Raw genomic sequence first — 12,088 nt, forward strand, 5'->3', positions numbered from 1 at the left:
ATTGGGAATTGTAATTATTCTGAATTAAATTTACTTATGAGGTTCAGTTTAATAAAATTAAGATTTGAGTAATTGGGTCCAAGTTGGAGTTAATTGAATTATGAGGATTGGGAATTGTAATTATTCTGAATTAAATTTACTTATGAGGTGCTCAATTTGAATGTGTAATTTATTGACGAAAATTTTGAGTCTGATAAAAAATTAAAGGCTTAAATGATTTGAGAAAGTAAACTTGATAATGAAAATAAGTTTAATTTAATATTTGGAACGTTTTGGGAGTTTAACTAAAAATCTGAATCAAATTAATAAGAATTAAATATAATTAATTGGGCCTTAATTAAAGTTAATTCAGCTAATTAAATTGTGTGGGATTTGTAATTAGTTATGATTAATTAAATTATGTGCTAATCAAGTATTAATTATAATTAGTTAAAATTAAGTGGGGTTTAATTAAGTTAATACATAATTAGTCACTAAGCTAATCTTATTCAATTAATTAAATGCAAGGTGAGAAGAAAGTTAGGAGATAGTCAAATACTTCGTTGTGAGGATTATGTTGCTGTAAGAAAGAGAAAGCGAGAGAGATGAAATAAGAGAGAGAGAGAGAGAGAGAGAGAGAGAGTTAGCCGCTGAGAGAAGAAGAGAAAGAAAAACTCAAGAAAATTGAAAGAGAGGAAGAAGATTTAAAGGAAAATCGACCATAATTTCTGAAATTAAAGTTTAAGTAATGAAATTTATGCTTGACTTTTGTAGAATCTTTGAATTATACTTGAAATTAAAGATGAATTTGGTATCAACATTGAGAGGGAGATTCATAATATGGCTTTGGGCCATGGTAGAGGTCGGGCAGAAAAGAGGTCCGAGTGTGTTTGGGCCGAGCTAACGTTGGCTGATCTAGAGTGGTTTGCTCGGTTGAGGTCCAGGGCCCATTCGGCCGAGATGATCGTTTGTCAACCCAGGCTTATTGTTCGCACATGTAGCTTGGCGGAAAGGTCTCTCATGGACTGACCTAACCTGTCTAGAGCTTGGTCGTACTAGAATGCTACCGAGCTCGGTTATGATGGAACTCGGCGAGTGGCACTGTTAGACTCGTTAAGTAGCTCGGTCGAAGGAGGCCGGGATGATTCCGTCGGGCTGCCCGTTCCCGCCAATGCCGAGTGGCGATTTGATTAGGTGGTGTTTAGCTGAATTTGCACTGACAAATTTGAGAGCAGCTCCACGTGTCAATAAGCGAATGGATGCAGAGGTGAGCGTAGAAAGTATATAAGCATGACTGCGCCCCCCATGCTGAAGATGGAACTTCATCTGGTGAGAGAAACTATCTTCCTCTCTCTCTATATCTCTGAGTGTGTGCTAACTTGACCATCTAAGGAGTTTTCCGACAATACACCGCCGAGTAGCTCACCGCCGTTGTGCTCGCAGGTTAATCGGATCGAAGCGGAGCTTGGACGCAAGGAATACGGGCGATACTGAATATTTTCCCCCCGTATAATTGGCGTCGTCTGTGGGAAGTTGACAGACAAAACCTTGTCCTCCAAGCTTCTCCGGTTAGCTTTTATGGCGAACCACGACGACATTCCATTGTTCGCCATCGACGACATCACGCTAGAGTCCGTTCGGCTCAAAGATGGCCTGTCCGCCATTCCGACGATGGCTGATTTGGAGACCTCCGCCCAAGGACTTCCCAGGTGTAGACACCCCATTTTTGACCAACCTTAAGACTCAAATGTCACTGACTGAGCGCTCGGTGATATTGCATATCGTGCTCGTTCAGAAGTTTCAGAGTCCCGGCTGCAAGCCTTGCCTCTGGACTTCTGGACTCTTTCGTGCCTTGCCTCGGTTTACGAACCAGGCTCTGTTTTCTCTATTTTCTCTTCCCAAAGGGAGGGAGAGGTCTCGTAGACCATCTCTCAGTGGCCGTGGGCTACGTTTCGTGGTCGTAGGTCATTTTCCCGTTTGGAGCCCGGTTTCCGATTTTTCGGAGCCGACGGCCGTGTGCCTCAGTTCGGGACCACCTAATCACCTCCGTTTACTCCGGTTTTTGGCATACACCTTATTTCCTCCCTTTTGAGGAACACTATGGCCCGAGAGACCAACTTCGTGGTCGAACGCCACCTCTGGTGCTTAACAGCCCATTTTCGGGGCCCCGAGCTGCGCGTTTCTGTCCCTGAACCTCTGTTTTGCATCCGTTTTGGTTCTTTTTTGGTGGAGACCTTATTTTCATAGTTAGGAAGCTTGTAGGAGGGTGAGAGGCCAACAATTGTTCTGAAAAGCCAGATTTATTTTTTCATCGCTCTCCGACACCCGTTTTCCTCACTTGAAAGCCAATGTTGACCACCCCGGGGCCACTTTCTTGAACCCTAAACCCCATATTTGTGTTATACACACCTGGGAGGCCACCAATATTTGGTGGCCGACTAGTAATTGTGCCTGACCCTTTTGAACCCCTCTAAAAAATGGTCTTTTCTCTCTCCTGGTTCACTTTTTCTAGGTTTCAATCACATAGTTGTGTTGTGCAGACATGGGAGGCCACCTTTTTTAGGTGGCCGACCAGTAATTGTGCTTGACCTTTTTGACCCTTGGTCAGCCGGCCATGGGAGGTGGCCGGACGGCCCCCTAAACCTTCTGAACCTGGCCGGCCGTGACCCCCTCACCTAGTTCCTTACAGATATGCCCTCTTTTTCCCCCCAGATCCTGTATCCGAGGAGGGCTCTTTTGGAGGGGAAATTTGAATTTCATTTTCCCCCCCTTTCCTCCATTCCTTTGCCTATATAACCAGTACCCCCAGCTGCATTTTAGGAGGTTACAAGAATTGGTTTGGAGCTCTTGCATTAAATCTCCCTCTCTCTCTATTCCAACCCTCAAAACCCCTTAAGTTCTACACCATTTACCCTACACCTCATAGCACAAGACCTCCATCCCTCATTCCAGCAACTTGAGGCTGCTTTCCAGAGGTGAAGAACTCCCAAAATTGGTCCAAGAGCTGCTGGTCCATTGGTCTACAAGGGTGAGTCCCATTTTCCCTCTTTTGTGCCTTATTTTGCTTTGTATCTAAGCCATACTTGCTAGCATTTTTGGGCTCCGACCCCAACTGTAAATAGTCATATTTTGTGCTCATCTCCATATTTTATTAAGGGTCTTTCTCTGTTTGAGGTCCCCTCCTCACCCTTGGTGTTTAAACTCTCTTTTAGGCCAATTTTTGCATAGTATTTTAGGCCTATTTGTGAGTTGTTTTGGACTTTTTCATAAACTGTAAAATAACTTTTTTTGAGCCCCTCTTCAACATTGTTGAAGGGCTCTCCTCTGTTTGAGGCCTCCAGCTATCACTTGCCTCTTTAACTCTCTTTTAGGCCTATTTTTTGCATAGTATTTTAGGCTTATTTGTGAGCTGTTTTGAACTTTTCCATAAACTGTAAAATAGATTTTTTTCAGCCCCTCTTCAACATTGTTGAAGGGATCTCCTCTGTTTGAGGCCTCCTTCTATCACTTGCTTCTTTATCTCTCTTTTAGGCCAATTCTTGCATAGTATTTTAGGCCTATTTGTGAGCTGTTTTGGACCTTTCCATAAACTGTAAAACATCTTTTTTTGAGCTCCTCTTCAACATTGTTGAAGGGCTCTCCTCTGTTTGAGAACAAAAGCTGCCACTTGTCACTTTACCCTTCTTTTAGGCTTTTTCTTGCATGATAGTTTGGCCTTATTTGTGATTATTTTAGTGACTTGATGTAAACTGTAAAGTGCCATGTTTTGAGCTCCTCTTCAACTTTGTTGAAGGGTTCTTTGCCATTTGGGGCCAGCTGCTATCCCTTTGTGTTTAATCTCTCTTTTAGGGCCGTTTTTGCATGTTAGGTTAGCCCCATTTGCGTTTATTTTTAGGACTTGTTATAAACTGGAAATATGCATTTTTTTGGGACTATCTTGCATCTGTCTTCATGCTTCATGATCAAATAATGCATGCTTTGTGTAGCTGTAAGTCATTCCATGTGCCTAGTTTTGAATTTTAGGGTTCATTCCATGCATCGGGTGCCATGTTTCCATGTTTTGGGGCTATTTTGTAGCATATTTCAGTGCTGAAATTCGCATGCTTGCATATCATGTTCCATGCCTTGCCATGCTTTGGATAGAGTGGCATTTGATGCCTTAGACTTGGTCCTCGGTTTGCGTGCATGTGTGCACGCATTTCGAGTGTCTCATTTTCATCTCATGGCCACTAATGTGGGTGTGGCTAAGGCCCACTCATGTTGGTGTAAGTACATTATGCATTGTGTATGCCATTTCGATTCATAGCATTGCGTATGCTAGGTTGTATGTTAGAGCAGTGTGTATGCCTTGTTACATCGTGCATTGTGTATGCCATCTCATAGCATTGTGCATACTAGGTTGTGTATTAGTTGCATTCATGCATGTCATGCATATTGCATTGTGCTTGGGATAGGAGTTAACCCGAGCACGGAAAACGAGGGACGTTTCGTACTTCAAGTGACGGAACGTGTCTCAATTCCCAGTCACCGACACTCCGGATTATCCATGATGGAGTTTAGGTCTTGTTGTGTTTATATGTGCATTCATTTCATATTGAGTCATGCAATTCGACTCCTCGGCCATCATGCATCGATATGTGTGATTGGTGGCACGATGATCGAGGACTACACTCCCCGAAGAGTAGTCATGCATACATATGTGAAAATACTTTGCCATGCCCCTTTGTTGCTCTCTGTTGCAGCAAATCAGAAATCGACAGCCTTCCGGAGCTTGACATGCATTCCAAGAATAATTGCAAACAGAGGCAAACCGGGGCATCACAAGGGATTTTCCGACAAAGGCAACTGGAGCATGCATCATTCATCATCCGGAGTAGATTTGAGGCAGTCCCTGGCTTGCATGCCAATTTATTGCTTTCCTAATTTAATTTGTTAATTAATTAGGATTTTGTACATATTTAGACTGTAATTATTCATTTGGGATTGTTTATTATTTATTCGGACCCTCTGCGCGAGGGCATAACTGTAATAAGTGTGCGTGTGTGTGATGTATGTCTTCCAACTCCACGTCTTTCTCCCTTTTATTTACCCGCTTATGATGGTTAGATTAGGGCATGTTTTAATTAGCATACAGTATGATAGCATGTTTGCATTCATTCATCTGTTTTGCATGCACCGGGCTCGGCGCATCATACTAACTGCATTGTATTTTCAATTCCAAGTTGAATACATGTTAGCTGTAGCATTTCATATGCCATGTCTAGAATAGCCGAGCCTGCTATAGTTGCACTTTTGCATGTGTTGCATTAGGCATTTCTATATAATTAGGATCATGCATGGATTTCTAATTAGCTTCTGTTTTGGCTTGGAGTACTCGGTAAGTTTTATGCTTTAGCATCCTTGCATGCGTGTGAGTGACTGCCATGATAGCATGCTTACCATGAGGCTAATTGCTTATGTGATATATCTGCCTGAATGCCTGTGGGTGAAGGTTAGGTTATTTGGATTGGAACAATTCATCAAATGTGTGTTTTAAGCCCACCAGATAGTGGCAAAATCATATTTTCTAAGCCCACCTGAGGGTGGCAAATCCACGTCTTAGCCTACTTGAGGGTAGCACCATCAAATCATTTTCAAAACAAACAAACATGAAGTGTTTTGTTCCAATTCAGGTGATCTAGTCTATACTTGTATGCTGTGCGCATCACATAGTGAATCTAGGCTAATAACCGGAAAAAGAACACATAATGTTTTCAAAAATAGATATCATGGTTAGTAGAGGCCGATCTTTGATCGGGCGAGCGGGGGTGCTCACGAAGTGACCTTCCCCAATCGTACCCAAGTTCCCGAACCGAGGCAACTTTGGTGATGACGGACACGTGGCCTTAGATAAGGAGTCAGGGTTTCCTAAATTTCCCAAAAATAAAATATTTAGGTGGCGACTCTGTATCTGGCAAAGCAGTCCATGTTTGGCACTTCTTTCAAAATCTGTTTTCTCAAAATGATTTGCCGGATTTGGACTCTTTGGTTCAGATTTAGAACCGTGACAATTTGAGAGTCCTGAACTGTAGTGAGCCCAATAATTGAACAGAACGGGACTCATCCTCCCAGGGTGTTCGGGGACGTCTACACCAGGGATGCACGAGACAAGTGCGCAAAGAGTTTTGGGCGCTCTGTCATTCCAAAAGAGCGTCACCAACGACGAGATTCACACACTCAACACTTGAAAGACAAGCTGAGAGACCAAGATACCATCATCAAGAAAATGGCGATGGAGATGGAGGCCATGAGATGCCAGATGAAGGGAAAGGGCGTCATTGGAGTGGGAAACCATAGTGAGCACACCCATTCTCACCGTTCCGGTAGTCTTAATAGATGTTGAACCCCTTCACTCTCTGTCACGAGAAGCTTCAGAGCTGGAGACTACGTCGCGCCAGCGATGATATCTCGCACGCAGGACAGTAGTTCCCACCGTTCACGTCGAATGACGGCGTTGAGATTTTCTCGCTCTGACTGTTCGAAAGACTTGAGGGATGTGTTGGAGAAGCGCGCTGGCTGGCAGGAGGCGCAGAAGGTGCCTGCGCTGCAGCGTCTGGTCTCTAGAGGGCAAGCTAATGAAAAGGTCGCCATGCCACAACCATGCTTAGTGGCACACGCGCCACCAGACAGAGAGTTGGCAAGGCTGAGCGCCACCCTTTTTTCCGTAGAGATCGAGAACACACTGCTCCTCCCCGGGTTTCATCAACCAAAGTTCACGCTCTATGACGGAAAGACTGATCCATATATGCACGTAAGCCACTTCCGGCAGGTTATGGTTGGGTACAGGTGAAATGATGCGCTCATGTGCCTTGTTTTTCCATCGAGTATGGGCGAGTTAGGCCTAAAATGGTTCGAGAGGCTGCCGGAGGAGAACATAGAGGGGTGGCAACGGTTGGCAGAGGCATTTGTCACCAGATTTAAGACAAATGCCAAAATGCCCAAGGAAATTGACCATCTCTTGAGAGTAAAGATAGAGCCAAGCGACTCTTTGAAGGCGTATAACACTAAGTATTGAGAGACTTTCAATGAGATCCTTGATTGCCCAACCAACCTTGCTATCACTCAGTATAAGCACGTTTTTTCAGTTGGACAACAACTGAGAGACTCGCTCACAATGAATCAACCGTTTACCATGAAATTGCTTATGCAATGCATTAATGAGCACATCCGAGTCGAAGACGATGCAGCCACAGCTACCGTTACGGCAAGTTCGGTAGTAGAGAACAAGAGAGTAGTGCGAAAGGTTCACGCGGTCGGACAAGACGATGGCCATGCAAACCACCATGGAAGAGATATAGAAAGTTCAGTTTTTGGAAGACGTCTGTAAGAATACCGAGGAAAAGGGGCATGAAACTTGCAGAATGTAAATGGCCGATCCATTTCCAGAACATCGAACTCTGCCAATCTAAAGTTTTGTTCTTAGTTCTGTTTTTGTAATCCTTTTTGCTATTGGCGCAATGAAACAAGTAGACCATTTTCTTGAAAGTTGTTGTATTTTTGCCTCGCAAAGCAGATTTAGTGCGGTCCAAGGGGCAACTAACAATCATTTGGATGGAAAGATCAAAATTCCTTGCCGGGCGAATTTTGTTCGGCAAGAGGTTTGTTGATGGTTTTGATCAACTTTGGAATTCCTTGCCGGACGGGTTTTACTCAACAAGAGGTTTGTTGATGATTTTATCAACTTTGGAATTCCTTGCCGGATGGATTTTACTCGGCAAGAGGTTTGTTGATGGTTTTAATCAACTTTAGAATTCCTTGCCGAGCTGATCTTGCTCGCCGATCTTGGAGTTCCTTGCCGAGCTGATCTTGCTCACCAAAAAACAAGTCGCGGAGCGGACCTTGCTCGCTGATCTTGGAGTTCCTTGTCGAGCTGATCTTGCTCGCCAAGAAGAAAGTCGCCAAGCTGACCTTGCTCGCCGACATTGGAGTTCCTTGCCGAGCTGATCTTGCTAGCCAAGAAACAAGTCGCCGAGCTGACCTTGCTCGTCGACCTTGGACTTCCTTGCCGAGATGATCTTACTCGCTAAGAAGCAAGTCGCCAAGCGAACCTTGCTCGTCGACCTTGGAGTTCCTTGCCGAGCTGATCTTGCTTGCCAAGAAGAAAGTCGCCGAGCTGACCTTGCTCGCCGACCTTGGAGTTCTTTACCGAGCTGATCTTACTCGCCAAGAAGTAAGTTGTTGAGCTGACTTTCCTCGCTAACTTTGAAGGTCCTTACCAAGTTGATTTTGCTCGCCAAGGAAGTTGCTAAGCTGATTTTACTCACCAAGAAGCAAGTTGTCAAGCTGACTTTGCTTGCCAACTTTGAAGTTTCTCAACTGAACAAAGTGAACCACCGAGCAAAAAGTCTAGCCCGGCCTTGTAATGTAATTCTGGTCACACAAATGCGGACGAAATTAAGGGGCAATTGAGAAGGAGATTCATAATATGGCTTTGGGCCATGGTAGAGGCCAAGCAAAAAAGAGGTTCGAGCATGTTTGGGCCGAGCTAACGTAGGCTGATCTAGAGTGGTTTGCTCAGTTGAGGTCCAGGGCCCATTCGGCTGAGATGATCGTCTGTCAACCCAGGCTTATTGTTCGCACATGTAGCTCGATAGAAAGGTCTCTAATAGACTGGCCTAACCTATCTAGAGCTCGACCGTACTGGAATGCTACTGAGCTTGGTTGTGATAGAGCTCGGCGAGTGGCACTGTTTGACTCGTTAAGTAGCTCAGTCGAAGGAGGCAAGGATAATTCCACCGGGCTGCCCGTTCCCGCCAATGCCGAGTGGCGGTTTGATTAGGTAGTGTTTAGCTGAATTTGCACTGACAGATCCACGTGTCAATAAGCGAATGGATGCAGAGGTGAGCGCAGAAAGTATATGAGCATGACTGCGCCCCCCATGCTGAAGATGGAACTTCCTCTGGTGAGAGAAACTCTCTTCCTCTCTCTTTCTCTATCTCTGAGTGTGTGCTAACTTGACTGTCGGAGGAGTTTTCTGGCAACACACCGCCGGGTAGCTCACCGCCGTTGTGCTCGCAGGTTAATCGGATCGAAGCGGAGCTTGGACGTAAGGAATACGGGCGGTACCGAATATTTTCCCCCTGTACAAATATCATGGAATTGAAAGGAATTAAGAAGAAAATGAAGGAAATTTAGCTAGAATCTATGAAAATATAATCGTATATATTAGGCATTGTATATATTAGGCATGATTGTGTATAAATTAGGCAAGATTGTGATGACATTCTTGTATTTCCTTTTTTGGTCCTATTCTTGTGTTTCCTTTTTGGTTAGTCGTTAGGGTTATATAAACTAGTCTTGATGTAATTGATACACAAGTTGAATATACAGAACATTCAGAATTATTTACATGGTATCAAAGCTTGGTGTGAAATCCTAGCTTAAAGTCTAGTTCGCAGACTGCTCTCTTCGTCGCGACCCATCTGCTGTGAGTTGACCCAGAGCTTTCTTCGTCTGGTTTGCAGACTGCTCAAAGTCGACCCAGAGCTCTCTGCCTCTTAATTCAAGCGCGACTCCTTATCGCGACCCATCTGTTGCGAGTCGCAATCAATCATCGCGTCTCTCTCAGCTCTCGTCGTCTTCATCAGCATCGTCTGCCTGGTTCTTTCTCTTTCTGTCTCTCTCTGTTCATAACTGTGACCCTTTCTGCCCTCAGTACTTTTATTTGGTTTACAAACTCTTATTTACAGTTTGGCCCACTTAGTTGTTATTATTTATTATATTTCAACCTGTAAATCTTTGGTTTATTACAATGACAGACACCAAAACACAAGCCATCAGATGTAAATGCACTATTGCCAATTATGCTTATTGGGCTAGTGTTATGAAAGATTTTCTTCTTGGTCAAAAAAAATGGGGCTACGTTTTTTGTTCTATTTCTCACCCATTACCCTAAACAAGAAGAATATTTGACTTTCTGTGACACTTGGAATTGTGATAATACCCAAGTTCTGACTTAGTTTCACAATTCTGTGGATGACTGTAATGAAATTATATTTTCCAAATACAGTACTACCAAAGAGTGTGCGACTATTTATTGGGTGTGTATCATGGTTTTGGAAATTGATTTAGAAATTAATTATTTTTTGTTTGATTTTGTAGAATCATCTTATAATATTTGAGATTGAGAAGTATTTGAGATTATATTTATAGAATTAGAAGGAAATTGGGTTTTGGGTTAAATTAAGTTAGGTTGAAGAATATGAGTTATGATTCTATAAATTTGTTAAGTTTGTATTCAATTTTGAGAACTATTCTTGAATTGAGTTTTATAAATTATATGCAACAAGAACTATTTGAGGATTTGATCCATGCAATGGAGTATATGAATGACTTTGAAGAAAAAGTTTTGAAAATCATGAGTTCATGAAATTTGAGAGTTTGATTTTGAAATTAAAGGAAGTTTTGATTTAATTAAGTTAAAGATTGATATGGTTCATATTTATTTTCATGTTTTGATGAAGTTTTGCATGAATTTTGTGCATGAAATTGGGTTTTAAAAGCTTAATTTATATTTTAGAATTTATAAGTTTGAAATTGGATTTGATATGAAGAAAATGAATTAAATTTAAATTTGGACAAATTAATAAGGTTTTTGAGTCATGTGATCATATTTTCATCTTATCTCCTTCCAAACATTTCTAAGCAAGAATTATGACTCAATGAAGATTAATAAGCTGACAATCAAAATACATTAGTTAGTTAAAGAATAAATCATTGATTTAGTAGTAATTGATTAAGAAACCAAGTAAGAAATTAGTCTATCTGGAAAAGAAAGATTTAGTAATGAAAGAATATGTGAAATGGGAACCCAATCTATTCAAGAAAGTAAGTATAAGCGTAGTAGAACTTCAAATTACCTAAACAGAAAGGATAAGAGAAGTTAAGTTTGATCAAGAAAGTGATATTATGTTTCAATGTGTATATATTATGTATTTGTATAGGTCATACGCTACGGTCTGTCTGATTTGTCTCTAGAGCTATCTGTGAGTAATAACCTTGTAAAGATATATTCGAATTATAAGTATTTTCTAACTTATAAAATGCTCTGTTGCCGAAATGTTATTTTCTGACTGATTGAATGATTATCCTGTTTTATGAACTGTATTTGTGACATCCTTGCAGCTGTTACTGCTACTGTTTAATGTTATTGTTACAGAGATCTCTATTAGTTCCAATTCTTGGAACTTCTATTTACTATAGTGATGGCATGTCCATCAAATCTGACTATTCGGTCTTTATGACCTTCTGTACTATTCTGCTATTGAATGTACCACGTATAACTGTTATGATTACAATATAATTCTGAAATGACAAACTGATTTGCTGATGATAATGAACTGTTTTAAATACTGCAACAACATTATTCATAACCCTCTTACACTGTTATTATTCACTGGACTCTAGCTCACTGTATATGCATATGTATGTAGGTGATCAAGCGTGTGACTAGGCTTAAAGGTGTTGGCCTAGAATATGTTTTTGTCAGCCAACATATGTACCTCCCGTGGAGGTTCCGGATATGTCGTGCCAAGGCTATGTGATTAAAGTTTACGTTTTTATTTATTCTGTATATAGGGCTAAGTCCCTTTTGTCTTATCTGTATAAATATGATAACGCAGAAATGATGTGACAATATATGTATTAGGGGTGGGCGTGGGTCGGTTGCGGCCACGGAACCTCCAATCCGCCATCCGTCCGCCACATTAGTGGATTGGAGAAAATCAATCCGCATCCGTCCGCCAATCCGGCGAATGTGGATTGAGAGGATTGGCGGTTTGGCGGTTTAAAATTTTATAAATTTTCAACATAATTCAACTTGTGCACTTCCTCAAAAAAAGAAGAAAAAGAAAGTATTATAGTTAATGACTTAAAAAAATATTACAATCACTGCATGCCTCATTCAAAGTAAGAAAGTTTGAAACTTTAGAATATCGCAATCACTGCATGCATCATCCACATACTACAATCACAGCATGCCTCATCCACATAAAATATTACAATCTGTGTTCTTAAAATATAAAAACAATTCAAACCACCAAAACCATGAACAGAGTAGTAGTAGAGATTG

Source organism: Camellia sinensis, chromosome 3 (assembly GCF_055761805.1).
Source record: "Camellia sinensis isolate YWXY chromosome 3, ASM5576180v1, whole genome shotgun sequence".
NCBI lineage: Eukaryota > Viridiplantae > Streptophyta > Magnoliopsida > Ericales > Theaceae > Camellia > Camellia sinensis.